The following is a 17,500-nucleotide window of genomic DNA, read 5'->3' as shown; positions in this document are numbered from 1 at the left end:
CAACCTAATTTTTTGCTCCATCCCTGTGTTCTTTTTCTCCCCTTCCATCTTCTCTTCGTCCCATTTTCTTTCTCTCCTCTTCGTCTCCCACCCTCCTCCTATCCCTCCCTTTCCACCATTATTCATTCCCTTTTCCCTTCTCTCCTCTTCCTCCTCCTACTTCTCTCTTTTATATCCCTCCTGTCTTTCCTATCCTATTCCCTTCCTTTCCTTTCCATCCACTCTTCTCCTCTTTCCGTCCCTCCCCTCCTCCTCCTCCGCCTCCTCCACCTCCTCCTCCTCCTCTCCTCCCTTCCCCAATCTCACGCCCGAGGTCTCACAGAAGGAGAAACAAGAGAGGACTTTTAAAGGGCTGCAATACACCTCAATATTTCTGCCACCGCCGAGAGAGAGAGAGAGAGAGGGCAGATGTTTTGGCAACTTTTACAGAAACTTTTCGAAACCACCATTCTGAATTTTTACAAGCCAAGTCTCTCTCTCTCTCTCTCTCTCTCTCTCTCTCTCTCTCTCTCTCTCTCTCTCTCTCTCTCTCTCTCTCTCTCTGTGTGTGTGTGTGTGTGTGTGTGTGTGTGTGTGTGTGTGTGTGTGTGTGTGTGTGTGTGTGTGAGGATCCCCTTTTCCTCTGACTTTTAAAATACATGGGAACTGTTTTTCTTGTTATGTATGTATGTACGTATATATGTATGTATGTATGTATTTATGCATGTATGTGTATGTATGTATGTATGTATGTATGTATGAATGAAGTAAAAATTCACTGTGTACATTTTCCAAGAGCCATGTGCGTTTGTGAAGACCAAATTCTTGCATATGTGCACACGCTCCGATGATCTGATTGCACACACACACACACACACACACACACACACACACACACACACACACACACGGATGGAGGGGCTGCGTGTGTGTTTGTGTGTGCGTAACCAGTGAAGCGTGTACGCGTGTGCAGCGGAGCATGTGCGTGTGTGTTCTGACCTAACTGTTCACGTACACACACACACACACACACACACACACACACACACACACACACACACACACACACACACACACACACACACACACACACACACACACACACACACACACACACACACACACACAGACACACACACACACACACACACACACACACACACACACACACACACACACACACACACACACACTCCTACGAACACTGACCTAAACGGGTGCGGCAAAAAAAAAGATGAACACAAACAAACACTTATAAACAAGCACTTATAAACATACACTTATAAACAAACACTCATAACACACACTTATAAACATACACTTAAAAACAAATACTTATAAACACACATTTATAAACACACACTTAAAAACATACACTTATAAACAAACACTTACAAACATACACTTATAAACACACACTTATAAACACATACTTATAAACACATTTATAAACAAACACTTATTTACATACACTTATAAACACACACTTGTAAACACCTCTCTCTCTCTCTCTCTCTCTCTCTCTCTCTCTCTCTCTCTCTCTCTCTCTCTCTCTCTCTCTCTCTCTCTCTCTCTCTCTCTCTCTCTCTCTCTCTCTCTCTCTCCAGTCTCTCTCTCTCTCTCTCTCTCTCTCTCTCTCTCTCTCTCTCTCTCTCTCTCTCTCTCTCTCTCTCTCTCTCTCTCTCTCTCTCTCTGTGTGTAAAACAAAACGCCTGCAACACCCAAAAAACTAATTATTTATGCAACACCTCTAAAAATGTTGTTAATGAGCATAACAAACACACACAAACACACACACACATACACACACACACACACACACACACACACACACACACACCTGCAAGCACGCATATAATTACTATGTTAATCTCTCACTGGTGTTTTATGTATGTTTTGGAGGGAGAAAATGAGGGAGAGAGGGAGGAAAGGAGAGAGAGGGACACGGAATAGTTACCCCGTTGATAATGATGCAAGCGTTCAAAATATCATATATCATCGTCATCATTAGCAGTTTTATTTTTTTATTTTACTTTATTTTTATTTTATTATACTTATATCATATTTTCTACTTTATATACATTTTTTTTCGCCCGCTCACTCATTACTGTCTTTTGCCGGTGGAAATATGAACTAATTGGATTTATTTTCACCGTGTGTTGCTGGTCTATTTTTGGCCTTTTTTTATTATTACATTTATTGTTTTCTATTTAATGGATGAACACGATTTTTTTTATTTACTAACATCTTTTTTCTCTTTTCTTCCTTTTTTCATACCTATCGTTTTGTTTTCATTGGTGTATTACATGTATCTCTCTCTTTTCATTTATTATATTATATTTTCTTAGCTTTCTTCACTTTCTTCATGCCCTTCCCTTCTCTCTCTCTCTCTCTCTCTCTCTCTCTCTCTCTCTCTCTCTCAACACACACACACACACACACACACACTCGACAAAATAACAAATAATATTTTTCGCAGCAAACAAAAGTATCATGTATTGGCACTCATTATTACGTTAAACTCACATAGTGTTTACCCGTGAGAGCGCGAGAGAGAGAGAGAGTGAGTGTGTGTGTGTGTGTGTGTGTGTGTGTGTGTACGGGCGGAAGGAAGGACGAGACGAGAGGCACGGGAACAGTGCCAACTAGCGGGGGAGAGAGAACGAGAGAGGGAGGGAGGGGGAGAAAAAGAGAGAGAAGTTAGGGATGTAGAGAGTGAGGGAAGAATGGACGAGAGAGAGAGAGAGAAAGACAGCTAACAGGGTGGAGAGAGTGAAAGAAGGAGAGAGAGAGAATAGAAGAGATGAAGGTGCCAGGGGAGGACTAAAAGAGAGAGAGAGAGACCAGTCAGCATCATTATATCTACAAATACAATTATCATTATACGTTGATCGCCATCATATTAAACCCGCCTATCATTAACATCATCAGCTTAACGACGGGAGGGAGGGAGGGAGAGGGAGAGGGGGAGAGGGAGAGAGGAGAGAAGGATTAGACTGATGTGAGGTACGGAGGAAGGGAGGAAGAGAAATGATGAGGGAGGAAAAGGAATCAGATGGAGAAGAGAAATGGAGAGGAAGGAAAGAAAGGAAGGATCAGGAGGAGAAATATTGAGAGAGGAAGAGAAGAGGAAGGAAGGAATGGAGGAAATAGATACTGACAGGAAGAGACGAAGGATGAATACGAGGGAACGAATGAGGGAGAAAGGAAAGGAAAGAGGAAGAAAATAAATAACAAGGGAAGAAAGAATAAAGAGGAGAAAGGAAAGAGAGAAGGAAGAGAGGAAGAAAGAGGGAAGAAAGGAAGGAGAAAGGGAAGAAGAGAACGGTAAGGAAGAAAAGTAAGGAAAAGCTGAAGAAGAAAAGGAAGCTGATGAAAGAAGGGAAAGGAAACAAGGAAGGAGAGGATAAAGGGAAGTGAAAAAAAGGAAAGAAAGGGACGAAGACGTTGAAGGAAAGGAAGACAGTGAGAGAAGACAGGGAGAGAGGGAGGAGGAGGAGGAGGAGGCGGAGGAGGAGGAGGAGGAGGATATGGGGAGGGGGAGCGGCGTTACCTATAGGGCTACAGCGATGACCTTAATGAGGAGAGAGAGAGAGAGAGAGAGAAACGTTCCTCACTCTCTCTCTCTCTCTCTCTCTCTCTCTCTCTCAGTGGAGGAAAGATAAGGAAAGAGAAATAGAAGAAGAGGAGGAAGAGGAAGTAGAAGGAAATGAAGGAGGAGGAAGAGGGTGGAGAGAAGTAGAGATGGAGGAAAGAAGTGGAGGAAAGAGGTGGAGGAAAGAGGTGAAGAAAAGAGACATTTGGACTCCTTAATTTTCCCTCCAAGTGATAAGTCAGTCAGGAAAGTGGAGGAGAAAACTGCTAAACTTCTCTCCATTTCCTCCTCCTCCTCCTCTTCCTCCTCTTCCTCTTCTTCCTCCTCCTCCTCCTCCTCCTCTTATTTCTGTCTCTTCCCCTTCCTCCTTTCTCTTTTTTTTTTCACTTCTATTTCTTCGCCTCCTCATTTTCCTTATATTATTTTCTTTTCCTCTCCTCCTCCTCCTCCTCCTCTTCCTCCTCCTATTGTCTTCTTCATTGGTATCTTCTTTATTTTCTTCCTCTTCTCTCATTTTATTTCTTGTCCTCTTCCTCCTCTCTTCCTCTTTCTTTCCTTTACCTATTAATAAGCCTATTCTTATTTTTCTTCTTCTTCTTCTTCTTCTTCTTCTTCTTCTTCTTCTTCCTTCCCTACCCCCTCTTCTCCCACCATCAAATTCACCATCCACTACCTTCTCCCCCTCCTCTTCTCCTCCTCCTCCTCCTCCTCCTCCTCCCCCTCCTCCTCCTCGTGACACGGTGCAGGTTATTACTCTCTCCTCGTGCATAGTAATCGCAAAGGCCGACCCAGGGGAGGAGGAGGAGGAGGAGGAGGAGCAGGAGGAAATAGTGAAAGGAAGATAAGGAGAGAGGAGATAAGGAGAGAGAATATAGGAAGTTAGGAAAGAAAGAAAATATATATAAAAGGATAACATAATGGACATAAACTATTATATATTTCTCAAGGTGTTTAGTGTTATATATGGGAAAGAAAATAAAGGGAAAGGAAGATAGGAAGATAAAAATGAGAGGAAATACAGGAAAATAAGGGAAAAGGGAGAAAGAAAACATGTAAAAAGGTATAATATAATGCTAATCCTATATGTTAAAGGTATATATTCCTTAAGATATTTAGTGTTATATAACGCAAAGAAAATAAAGGTAAAGGAAGATAGGGAGAGGAAATACAGGAAGATAAGGGAAAAGGGAGAAAGAAAACATGTAAAAAGGTATAATATAATGCTAATCTTATATCCTTAAAGGTGTTCTGTGCTATATAATGGAAAGGAAATTTAAAGAGGATTAGGAGAGGGAAAACAATGCGAGGAAATATCAGGAAGAAGGAGAGACAGCTTGGAGGAAAAAAAAAGATATATCGTAAAATTTCGCATCTGACCATAAAAATACATATATACAGAAACTTAACGAAGGAAAACATACATAAATAGTCAAAATAAAATTGTGTTTACCTTTATATTTAGCAAGGCAGGATTATCAGGGAAACGACAGATGAAAAATTAAAATAAAAAGTAAGAGAAAAAGATATACAAAAAATTTAAGATATATAAATTTAACACATATATAGATGGTAAATAGGAAGTCTGTCTACTTATATATTTAGCAAGGCTGGATTAAGCTAACAGGAGGAGGAGGAGGAGGAAGAGGAAGAGGAGGAGGAGGAAGGGAGAACGAAGCAGGGAGTGTTGACGAGGGCTAACATGAGTGACAGGAATATATAATTGTAGAGAAACACATTCGTCTGGTATTAGATTCTGCTTTTAGTCAGGTATTAATAGGATGAGAGACTGTACGTGTGTGTGTGTGTGTGTGTGTGTGTGTGTGTGTGTGTGTGTGTGTGTGTGTGTGTGTGTGCGTGTGAGGTAAAAATGCTTTATTAAAATGTTGATATGAAAACCTTTTATATATATATTTTTTTTGTCTATCGAATCTATCTATAATCTACTCAGACTAATGCACACATTTTCTCTCTCTCTCTCTCTCTCTCTCTCTCTCTCTCTCTCTCTCTCTCACACACACACACACACACACACACAAACTAACGCATTCGTATTAAGGTTGTATTTATATGTTGTTTTAATCCACTTTATTTATCTTCCCTTAGACCTAAAAAAAATACAATGTTAAGGAAAGGATTGCAGATGTGGAGAAAAGGAACAGTAAATAGAAATAGAAGATCGGAAGAAAAAATAGGAAATAAAAAACAAAAATAGAAAAATGTAATTGTCTAACAGAAAGGAAATTGTTAAAAGGGAAGGAATAGAAGATGTAGAGAATAGAAACAGAAAATAATAAAAGAAAAATAGATAGAAGTAGCAAGTAGAAAACCGTAAAACAGAAAATAGAAAAAAAATAGAAAATAGAACAAAAAATAGAAAACCAAATAGAACAGAAAAAAAATGAAATAAAAATCAGAAAAAAGAGAAATTGAAAAGCTGTGAACGTTAAACAAGAACGAAACTTATGGTAAAGGGAAGAACGAATGATGAAGAACGTCATCCTAACCCAATGAACGCCTAAAGGGATTCAAATTTGGGATAAGGGAAGTGATGGATGGTAATAGATCGTGTAATAACCTTCCCCTTACTTCTCCTCCTCCTCCTCCTCCTCCTCCTCCTCCTCCTCCTCCTTCTCTTCCTCCTCTTCCTCCTCCTTCCTTTCTTCTCTACCTTCTTTTTCCTTTCCTCTCCCTTCTCTTTCCTTCCCATTTTTTATTTCTTCCTTCTCTTCCTTCCTTCCCATACCTTTTTACTTCCTTTCCTCTCCCTTTTCTTGCCTTCCCATTTTTCCCATTCCATCTCTTCCTCCTTCCCTTCCTCCTTCCGTTCTTCCTTCCCATACCTTCTAATTCTTTTCCTCTCCCTTCTCTTCCCAAACTATTTTTTCCTTCCATCTCCTCCTCTTCCTCCTCCTTTTCCTTCCTTCCTTCCTTCCCATACCTCCTTTTTCCTTTCCTCTCCCTTCTCTTGCCTTCCCATTTTTCCCTTCCATCTCCTCCTTCTTCCCCTTCTCCTTTCCCTTTTTATTCTCTTCCCATCCCTTTTTATTCCTTTCTCTCCCATGTCACTTCCATAGCGTTTTATTTTCTTATGCATGAAACAGAGGTATTAGATTTTTGTTAATGCATAAGATAATTAATTAGGGAAGTGCTAGAAGGGGCGGAGAGAGAGAGAGAGAGAGAGAAAGGGCGATGTTATTTCCTTCCTCACATCCTCCTCCTCCTCCTCCACCTCCTCCTCCTCCTCCTCCTCCCTCTTCCTCCTCCTCCTCCTCCTTTTACATATTCAAGAGAGGCGATGTAATACAGACATTGGCAGGAATTTCTTTTCAGACAGACTCATCCGCCGCTGGAACATCCTCCCTGTAGAAGTAGTAAGTGCAGAAACCATCTACTCTTTAAAAATCGCATAGACATAAGAACATAAGAACATTAGGAGTCTGCAGGGGGCCCTATGCAAGGCAGCTCCATTACTTCGTTGCAAGAATAGACTGAAAGCACGTACATAGATGTTTTGCTCTGTTCTGAAGGCACCAAATGACTGTCGAGCAGACAAGATCACACGAGCGGGCAACCTCGTAATGAACCAATAGGCAGGCAACAGAACATATGAACATAAGAACGTAAGGAGTCTGCAAGAAGCCGGTGGGGCTGTACTAGGCAGCTCCTGTGAACCTAACCCTACCGAACATCGCAATCCATGAATTTATCTATAATCAATTTTTAAGAACACAAGAACATAAGAACGTAAGGAGTCTGCAAGAGGCCGGAAGGGTTGTACTAGGCAGCTCCTGTGAACCTAACCCTGCCGAACATCCATGAATTTATCTATAATATTTTTTTAAGAACACAAGAACATAAAAACGTAAGGAGTCTGCAAGAGGCCGGAAGGGGTTGCCTAGAGCAGCACGTCAACGAGGCCGGAAGGAAGGGTTTGTGCTAGCTCCCTGTAGACCTAATCCCACCCCTAACATCGCAATCCATGAATCTATAATCAATTTTTGAATGTGATTATGTGAGTGCCAATACGATAGTCACATTCAAAAACAGATTAGATAAATTCATGGATGTTAAATGATTAGGATTCACAGAGATACTGTAACTGCTACCGACCTCTTGCAAACTTCTTATGTTCTTATACAACATGCCAACATACAATACAACATAAAACACAACAAGCATGCATTAACAGCGGATATGAGATACAATAAAAGACACTAAAAGCGCAACTAAGACGAGACAAACGTATCATAAATAAAATCGTGAAGAAAAGGCGTGGAAAAAAATAGGAAAAAACATGCAAATAAAAAAATGATAAAAGACAAACGTACGGTAGAAACATAGAAGGAAATAAGGAGGAAATAAATACAATAACTACGAAATATAAATAGACTGCCTTTCCATGTTTCCTCCCGTACCCGTCCTGTTCCAAAAATACCTGCCCATTTCCCGTCCAAATACCTGCTTCATGCCCACCTCCTCCTGGCTCTCTACCCCCGGCCCCCCTTACCTGCCCCCCTTCCCTCCCCCCCCCCTCCCACCTCGCCCCGGGTTACCTCCGCACCGCTACACTCACCTGCCTGACTGACTGACCTCAATACCTCCTCCTCCTCCTCTCTTCCTCCTCCTCCTCCTCCTCCTCCTCCTCCTGAGTCACCGCCGCCGCCACCGTCTAACGCTACTCGGGACTGGTTCTGAGAGGTCATTATTTTTATTGTTATGGTTATTATTATTATTATTATTATTATTATTATTATTATTATTATTATTATTATTGTTATTATTATTGTTATTATTATTATTATTATTGTTATTATTATTGTTATTATTATTATTATTATTATTATTATTATTATTATTATTATTATTATTATTATTATTATTATTATTATTATTGTTATTATTATTGTATTATGAGTACCATTCTTTAAATTATCTTCTGTTCGAATGAAACTAATGGGAAAAGGAGGAGGAGGAGGAGGAGGAGGAAGAAAAATATAAGAAAGAGAAAGAAAATGAAGAAAAAAGCAGAAAAAGAAAAAGAGAAAAGAAAACGAAAGAAAATGAAACAAATAGAAGAAAAGACAAAAATAAATAAAAAATAAAAGAATAGAAAGACGAAATATGAGAAAATAAACATTATACACTCAAGAAAAAATAGATGATAAAAAAAAGAAGATGAATTAAGAAACCAAGAAACACGACGAGACAAACAGTAGACATTCAAGAAAAAGAAAACGCGGAAGAAAATGGAGCGCGTGACCCACCTATTCCCTATGCATAACACACACACAAAAAAAAGGGAAAACAAAGACGAGAAAAAAAGACACGCTGCTCAATCGCCGTTTTCTTGCAACACTTCTCAGTCAAGGGGAAACACGCGTAATTACAACACTCCTGAGACACAGACAGAGAGACAGACAGACAGACAGACACATAGAAAGACAGATATATGCAAACGAAAAAAGGCATACAGAGCGAAATATATAATACACAAATGAACAGATATACAAAGATACACACACAAACAGACAGAAGGACAAACAGGCAGACAGACACACAGAGAAAATCTTACACTTATGATCAGAAATACATACAGACCCCCCTGAAAAAGACACAAACATACATACATATAGACAGACAGACAAAATGACAGAAAGACATTCATTTATAACGAAAAAAAAAAAAAAAACATACAACATTCAAAACAAGAGGAAGACAGACAAATATACTTAAATACAGACACACAGACAAACAGGCATTTTAGTGACCCGGAAAAAGACACAGACAGCAACAGAAAGACAAACAGACACAAAAAAATATACACATATGACCAGGAAATAAAAATAGTCAGAAAGTATGTGAGAGAGAAAGAAAAAGAGAAATTAGCGATACTATTTCCTTCGTCACATTCTCCTCCTCCTCCTCCTCCTCCTCCTATCATCATCCTCATCATCACCATCTCCATTAAGCAATTTCAACCACTTTAAAACTCCAATTATAGAAAGAGAAAAACACCTTTGGAATGATAATTAAGTCGACTCCGAGAACAAGATTTAGTTCAAGAGTATTGTGAAGTCATTTATATATATTTTTTTTTCATTTTTCTTTCTTCCTTTCTTTCTTTCCTTCTTTTTATTCTTCTTTAATTATTTACTTCGTTTTCCTTCACTACTTCTTTTTCAGTATTTTTTTTTGTATAACGTTTTGTGGTTATTTTTTTTACTCAAACAAGAATATATAAAGGACAGGTTAGGTTACTGTGTGTGTGTGTGTGTGTGTGTGTGTGTGTGTGTGTGTGTGTGTGTTTTCTTATATAACATTGTGTAACTTTCGCTTGCGTGCGTGAATGCCTTGCGTGTGCGTGTATGTGTGTGTGTGTGTGTGTGTGTGTGTGTGTGTGTGTGTGTGTGTGTGTGTGTGTGTGTGTGTGTGTATGTGTGTGTGTCTGTGTGTGTGTGTGGCAGGAAGGCAGGTCAGGTGAGCCACGGCCGTGTGTGTGTGTGTGTGTGTGTGTGTGTGTGTGTGTGTGTGTGTGTGTGTCTCTCTCTCTCTCTCTCTCTCTCTCTCTCTCTCTCTCTCTCTCTCTCTCTCTCTCTCGTTAGCTGATTGTGTTATTTTTCTTTCCTGTTGTTTCTTTTTGATCGCGTCCTTTAATTATTCTCTCTCTCTCTCTCTCTCTCTCTCTCTCTCTCTCTCTCTCTCTCTCTCTCTCTCTCTCTCTCTCTCTCTCTCCCTAATTGGTAGTTTTACCCGTTATTTTCCTTTTGCTCGTTTGCATATGGTCCCTTTAATCTCTCTCTCTCTCTCTCTCTCTCTCTCTCTCTCTCTCTCTCTCTCTCTCTCTCTCTCTCTCTCTCTCTCTCTCTCTCTTTAACCATTCATTTTGCATCTCTTTCCTTGCTCTTGTTTATGCATCGTTCCCACCTCCTCTTCCTCCTCCTTCTCCTCCTCTTCCTCCTCCTCCTCCTTCTTCTCCTCCACTCTTTGTTAAACTTATCGCTGTATAATTAATGAATACTTCGACCGTTTGTGTTTTGCTCTCTCTCTCTCTCTCTCTCTCTCTCTCTCTCTCTCTCTCTCTCTCTCTCTCTCTCTCTCTCTCTCTCTCTCTCTCTCTCTCTCTCTCTCTCTCTGCTACGAACGTCCCTTTTTCTGCTTCTACTTCTTTTCTTTTTTCATTTCTTTTTTTAATTTCTCGATGTTCAGTTCTGGGCCTTAATATTTTTTCTTTTTTTTCTGCTTTTTTCTTTTTCCTAACTTGTCATTGTTCTCCTCTTGGTCTATTCTAACTATTTTTTCTCACATTTCTTTTCATTAATTTTTTTTTTCGTTTTCATTTTATTTTACTTCTTTTCAATGCTCTGTATTTTTTGTCTTTTTTTTCCCATTATTTTACTTTTGTTTACAGATCGAATTTTTCTTTTTTTTCTTTCTATCTATCTGTCTTTCTTTCATTTATTTTCTCTTTACTGTTTTTCTTATGTTATTTAGTTTTCATCCTTTTCTTTTACTATTTTCCTGTTATATTTTTTTTTTATCTATTTATCCTCGTATTTTCCTTCCCATTATTTATCTTTTTTTTCCTGATTTCATTTTCCTTCCTTCATTTCTTCCACTCATTTCCTTCTATTTTTCCATTCTTTTACTGCTTTTTCTTTCTTTCTTTCTTCCCGATCTATTTTTTCGTTCTTTCATTTCTTTCTCTCTCTAACTAATCTATTTTTTCCGTTGCCTTTTTCTTCCGTCCATTTCCTTCACCGTATTTTCCCGTTGCGGCGCTGCGTCGGGAAGGAATGCTCTCTTATAGTCCCTCTGGCATTCTTCCTTCATTCCTCCCCCTTGTTAGAAGCCCTTGTGTCCTTGATTCGAAACCTGTACCACCGCCACAGTTTCCCTTCCTTCGTTCCTTCTCTTTGCTCCTCCTCCCTCCTTCCTCTTCGCTTTCCTTTCCTTTCCTTGCTTTGCCTTCCTCCACTTCTCCCCCTTGTTAGAAGTCCTTATGTTCTTGATTCGAAACCAGTACCACCGCCACAGTTTCCCTTCCTTCGTTCCTTCTCTTTGCTCCTCCTCCCTCCTTCCTCTTCGCTTTCCTTTCCTTTCCTTTCCTTGCTTTGCCTTCCTTCACTCCTCCCCCTTGTTAGAAGCCCTTGTGTCCTTGATTCGAGACCTGTACCACCGCCACAGTTTCCCTTCCTTCGTTCCTTCTCTTTGCTCCTCCTCCCTTTCCTTCCCTCGCCTTGCCTTCCTCTTCCCTTCCCCTACCTTTCCTTTCCTTTCCTTTCTTTTCCTTCCTTTTTCTTTTCTTTCCTTGCATTGCTTTGCCTTCCTTGCCCTTGCCTTACCTTCTTCTTTTCTCTCTTCCTCTTCCCTATGTTCTCCTTCAATATATTTCGTCCTTCCTCTGTCTCTTTCCTCCTCCTCTTCCCTTTCTCTCCTCTTCGTAACTTTAATTTATTTGTTTTACTTCCCTTTGGTTTTCTTCTCTTCGCCCTCCCATTCTTTGCTCTGTCATCGATTTTTTCCCTCTTCCTTTTTTCCTTGGTCTCCTCCTTCCCTTCCATTTCATCTCCCTTTCCTCTTCACTATCCCCTTCCCCTTTTGCTTATATTTCCCTTTCCTTCTATTTATTTTCCTATCTCTCTTTTCCCTCTCTCTATCTCATATTCCTGCTTCTCTTCACCTGCAACTATTTCATTTTTTCTCCCCTTCACTATTCGCTTTTCTTTTCTCCTCTTTTCTATTCCCTTTCTTCTAATACCTCTACTCTTAATCCTCCATTTCTTTGATAATTCCTTTCCTCTTTATCTCCTTTTCCATCCTTTCTTTCCTTTCCTTCCACTCTATATTCTTTTTCTTTTGACAATTAACTTTTTTTCCCCTTCTTTCCCGTATTCTCCTTCTATCTTTCCTATCTATCCTCTCTCCCTTCATCTCTTCCTTCTTGTCTTCCCTTCCCTTCTACTCCACTTCTCCCTTCTCCTTCCCTTCCGTTCCTTTCTCCTCCTTTCCTTACTCTCTCCTTTCTTCAATGATCATTTTTATCCTCCCTATCTCTTACTTACTTCTTATCTCCCTTCCCTTCACTCTTCCTTTTCTCTCTCTTCCCTCTCCTATTTATTCTTCCTCTTTCAATCCCTGTATTTCCTTCTCCTCCCTTCCACTCCGGTTCCCTTCTTCTTCCCTTCACTTCCTTTCTCCTCCCTTCCCACGCGGCCCCGGAGCGACAGTCCCCTTCTCTTCCTGGTCCCCTTCGCCTCCAAAGCCACATGCAACTCGCCTCAGAAGCCTCGCGGGAGAAAGTTAGAGGAGGAGGAGGAGGAGGAGGAGGAGGAGGAAAGAGGAGGAGGAGGAGGGAGCGGTGGTGGCGGCAGGCGCGGAAATGCTTGCCTCAGCTCCTCTTTTCCTCTTCAGATAACGGAGGTTTCTGAGAGCCATTAAGTATTGTAGGTTTGTTTTCTTTCCTTCGTTCTCTTCGTTTTCTTTGGTCTTACATTATTTCATTGTCTTTCTTGAACGGTTTTTTTTCCTCGTCTTTCATCGCCATTTATTTATTTGAACGTTTTCCTTTTATTTTGTTATTCATTTTTCATCCTTTTTACGTATTTCTCTAACTTTTCTTTCTTTTTTTTCGTCTTTCATAATCATTTCACTTTACTTCGTCTTTTTCTTGCTTGTCACTAGCAATATTTTATCTTCTTTTTCTCGTATTCGGTAGTGGTGGTGGTGGTAGTAGTAGTAGTAATAGTAGTAGTAGTAGTAATAGTAGTAGTAGTAGTAGTAGGCAGTGACGGACTTTCCCATTCTTTTCTTTAACGCCTCGAGGTAAAGTGACAGGTGTGTGTGTGTGTGTGTGTGTGTGTGTGTGTGTTATCATCCCCTACGATCACCATCACCATCACCACCACCAACCGCAACACCACCACACAAACACCACTTGCTCAACACCACACACACACACACACACACACACACACGTCTAAGGATTGACTAATTTCCCTCACGTCTCTCCCTATCACAAAACTTTCTAATGAGAATTCACTAATTGGAGATAATTACACCGAATCGCCCGCCTTTTTCTCCTCCATCTCTCTCTCTCTCTCTCTCTCTCTCTCTCTCTCTCTCTCTCTCTCTCTCTCTCTCTCTCTCTCTCTCTCTCTCTCTCTCTCTCTCTCTCTCTCTCTCTCTCTCTCTCTCTTTCAATCTATATTTTCTTCCTCAATTCCCGTCACCTTTTTTATCCATCTATCTATCTTTTTATGACTATTCTTCTCTATTTTGTCACCTTCCTATTCCTCTTCCTCTTCCTCCTCCTCCTCCTTCACTTCTGCCATTCCTCTCCCCAAGTTACACGTCTTTTTCTTCCTCCTCTTCCTCCTCCTCCTCCTTTCTGCTCTTCTTCTATCTCGATTCTGTTTTCATTCTATTCTGTGTTTATTTGTATCTACAGGCAAATGAATGAGAAATACAGACAAACAGCAAGAAAAACAACAACAACAGGGTATCAAAGTATGAAACAGGAAACGGCGGTGCAGATAAGCGAACACACACACACACACACACACACACACACACACACACACACACACACACACACACACACACACGCACGCACACACTTCCGTCTCAAGCTAATGACAAGAGGGAAAATTTTCGTCCCTGGCTGAGTCGTCACGGGAATTGCCCTCCTCCTCTTCCTCTTCCTTCTCCTCCTCCACCTCCTCCTCTTCCTCTTATACCCTCGAGCTACGCAAACTTTTCTCCTCCTCCTCCTCCTTCTCCTCCTTCAGCATACTCCTCCTCCTCCTCCTCGGCCCCTCCAAGTTAGCAAAACGTCACGCATTCACGCCTTCCTCCTCCTCCTCCTCCTCTAGCTCTTCCTCCTCCTCCTCCTCCTTCCCTTCTGGCATTCCTCTCTCCAAGTTACACCTCCTTACCTTCCCTCCTGCTTATCTTCCTCCTCCTCCTCCTCCTCCTCCTTCTCTTCTGGCATTCCTCTCTCCAAGTTACACCTCCTTACCTTTCCTCCTGCTTCTCTTCCTCCTCCTCCTCCTCCTCTTCTCCTATGCATTGTCTACTCTTCCGTCCTTCGTCCCTTCTCCTCCTCCTCCTCCTCCTCCTTATATGATTTCACACCCTCCTCCTCCCTTCCTAGATACACCTCACGCCTTTCTCCTCCTCCTCCTCCTCCTCCTCCTCGAGTCATTCCTCACCCGTCACACCTTCGCCAAACAATTCCTCCTTCCCTCATTCCTCAGGTCCATTCCACAAGTCTTTCCTCACCTCACTCCTTACGATGGACACCCTGGATTTACTGTTCTCTTAGATATAAACTGATTTTTTTTCTTTTCCCTTTTTCCTGTTTGTTTTTCCTTTTTTTCTTCTCTTGTTTCTAGTTTATTTTTCTTTCTTGTAGTAGTCTGTCTTTTTTTTCTTCAGTATAAACTTTTTTCTCCTTCCTTTCTTTCCTGTTTTTTTTCTTATCTTTTTCTTCATTGCAGTAATCTAAGTATTTTTTTTCTGTATAGTCTTGATTTTGTTTTCTTCATTTCACGTTTGTTTTCCTTTTTCTCTTTTTTTCCCTCTCTCATTAACCGAAGTATTTTTTCTCTCGTGTCCTTTTCTCTTCTCTTCAGTCCTAATATTATCTTTTTTTATTGTATTTCATTATATTTCGCTACTTTTATTGTTTCCTGTATTTTTCTAACCTCGTATCACCCATTTCAGTTCCTTTACTCCAACTCACAACCTTTTCCTATATTGTTTTTCTTGGAGTTCATTTCTTAGCTTTCTTCTCCTTCTCTTTCCTTTCCTTTCTTGTATTCCCGTCTTTCTCGTTTTACTTTTCCCTTCTTCTCACTCTCTCTTGTTCTTTCCATCTTCCTTCTTTCGCAGTTTTATGCTTTACATCCTTCCTCTCTTCTTTTCCCTTTTCCTCTCTTCCTTTTCTGTTTCCTTTCCTGTTTTCTTTTCCCCTCTTATTCTCTCCATCTTTCTCCTTTTAATCCTCAGTCCGTCCTTAAAATAACTTTCCCCGTCATTCTTTTCTCTTCTTCGTCCCCGTTTACCTTGAACTTCCTGAGCCATGCCGCTAAAACACAATCTCTCCTCCCCGCGACATCCGCCTTTCCACGTCGCGGCCCATACATGGTTTCTTGCGACACAATGAACGTCAAGCCATTACGCCATCTATCATCAGCCTACTCTTTCTTCAGGCTTACCATTAACACACTTGGTTCACCGGCGGAGTGGTGGGTGAGCGGCACAGGCCTGGGAGTTATGCTGTGAGTGCCAATACGATAGATACCTTCATGAAGATGTTCGATAAGTTCATGGATAGTGACCTCTTGCAGACTCTTATGATCAATCTTTTCCCTTCCTCCTTCTCTTCTTCCACGCTGAAGCTACACGAACTTTTTCACTATACCATCACTACTACACAATCATTATAGGGCACTCTACTCTACCCCGTGTTCCAGTATAATGTGTTCTTCCCACCACAAGCTCAAAGGGGCAATGTTACGGAGATGAGCACCGCAGCCACGCGCAGCTATAGCGTATACACCCAACTTTACCTTACCTTACCTGAATCATCTCCAATTACCATCATTTCTCTCCTTCACAGCCTGATACCAACACGACTCTCTACACTATCTCTCCATAACACTCGTATTATTAGACATTTCGCCGCCCGAGAACACATATTTGACAAGGCTTTCGTAGGAGTTGTGGGCATTTCCAAGGGTAGTTTTATGATCCTGGTGGTAGTTTGACCCTTCCTCTGTACCGTGAACCTGAAGAAACACTCATTAGAACCCGACTGACCCCCTCTTTGACCTTTAGAAATAGCTGGTGTGAGAAGCCAACGTGTCTTTTAATACCGACCATAGTATATCCATTCCCTATAATTACCCCTTCCAGTATTGTCTTTTCCCTATTCCTTCCCCCATCCAGAGCCTAACATTAACACAGTCCCCTACAATATAATTCTTCTTTTATATTCCCCCTCACACCTATAGACCCCTTCAGGCTAATCTTCCTTCTTTCCCTTCTCTATAGTTCCACCCTACACCTACACCTTCAGCCTAATCCTCCTTCTCTTCATCCTGTACCTCCATCTTTGTGGGTCCAGAGCGTAACACTACCACTCCCTATATCATTCTTCCTCTATAGCTCCACCCTACACCTACTCCTTCAGCCTAACCTTCCTTCTTTTCATCCTTTACCTCCACCAGAACCCTTAACACCAGCACGGCTTCCCACACACTCCCTCTAGAACACTATTCCCTCACTGTAACCATCCCCTGTAGCTGTTTTCCTTCTCTTCCTTCCCTCAACTATCCCCTCGAGCAGTCTGCCTTTTATTTCTTCCCTCTAGCTCAGCGCTTCCCATCGTCTCGCCTCCGTCCGTGCCAACAGTCGCCTTCCCCTCCCTGGCACCACACCGATCAAGAGTCAATAGAAACAGATATAGATGACGCCACTGACACATTGATAAACGGTTTCCTTCTCCCTGTTTCATACCGTTCATATCTTCGCCCTGTTTCCTCACCCTCCTCCATTTTTTGTTTCCTCTTCTGTGTAATTTCTTTCTTGTTTTCACTTTTCATACATTCTTCTTTCTTTCCTCTCTCCCCTCCCTTCCTTCTTTCCTTCTTCTTCATCTTCTTTCATACTTTACATCCATTTTTCTTCCCATTCTTTCATCCTTTTCCCTCCCTTCTTCTTCACGTTCTTCTGTTCACATATCATCTATTTCTCTCTCTCTCTCTCTCTCTCTCTCTCTCTCTCTCTCTCTCTCTCTCTCTCTCTCTCTCTCTCTCTCTCTCTCTCTCTCTCTCTCTCTCTCTCTCTCTCTCTCTCTCTCTCTCTCTCTCTCTCTCTCTCTCTCTCTCCATTCTATCATTTATATCTCCTACCTTCCCTTCT

The sequence above is a fragment of the Eriocheir sinensis genome, unplaced genomic scaffold (assembly GCF_024679095.1).
Source record: "Eriocheir sinensis breed Jianghai 21 unplaced genomic scaffold, ASM2467909v1 Scaffold513, whole genome shotgun sequence".
Taxonomy (NCBI): Eukaryota; Metazoa; Arthropoda; class Malacostraca; order Decapoda; family Varunidae; genus Eriocheir; species Eriocheir sinensis.
The sequence above is the reverse complement of the archived record's forward strand: the minus strand, read 5'-3'. Positions refer to the sequence as shown.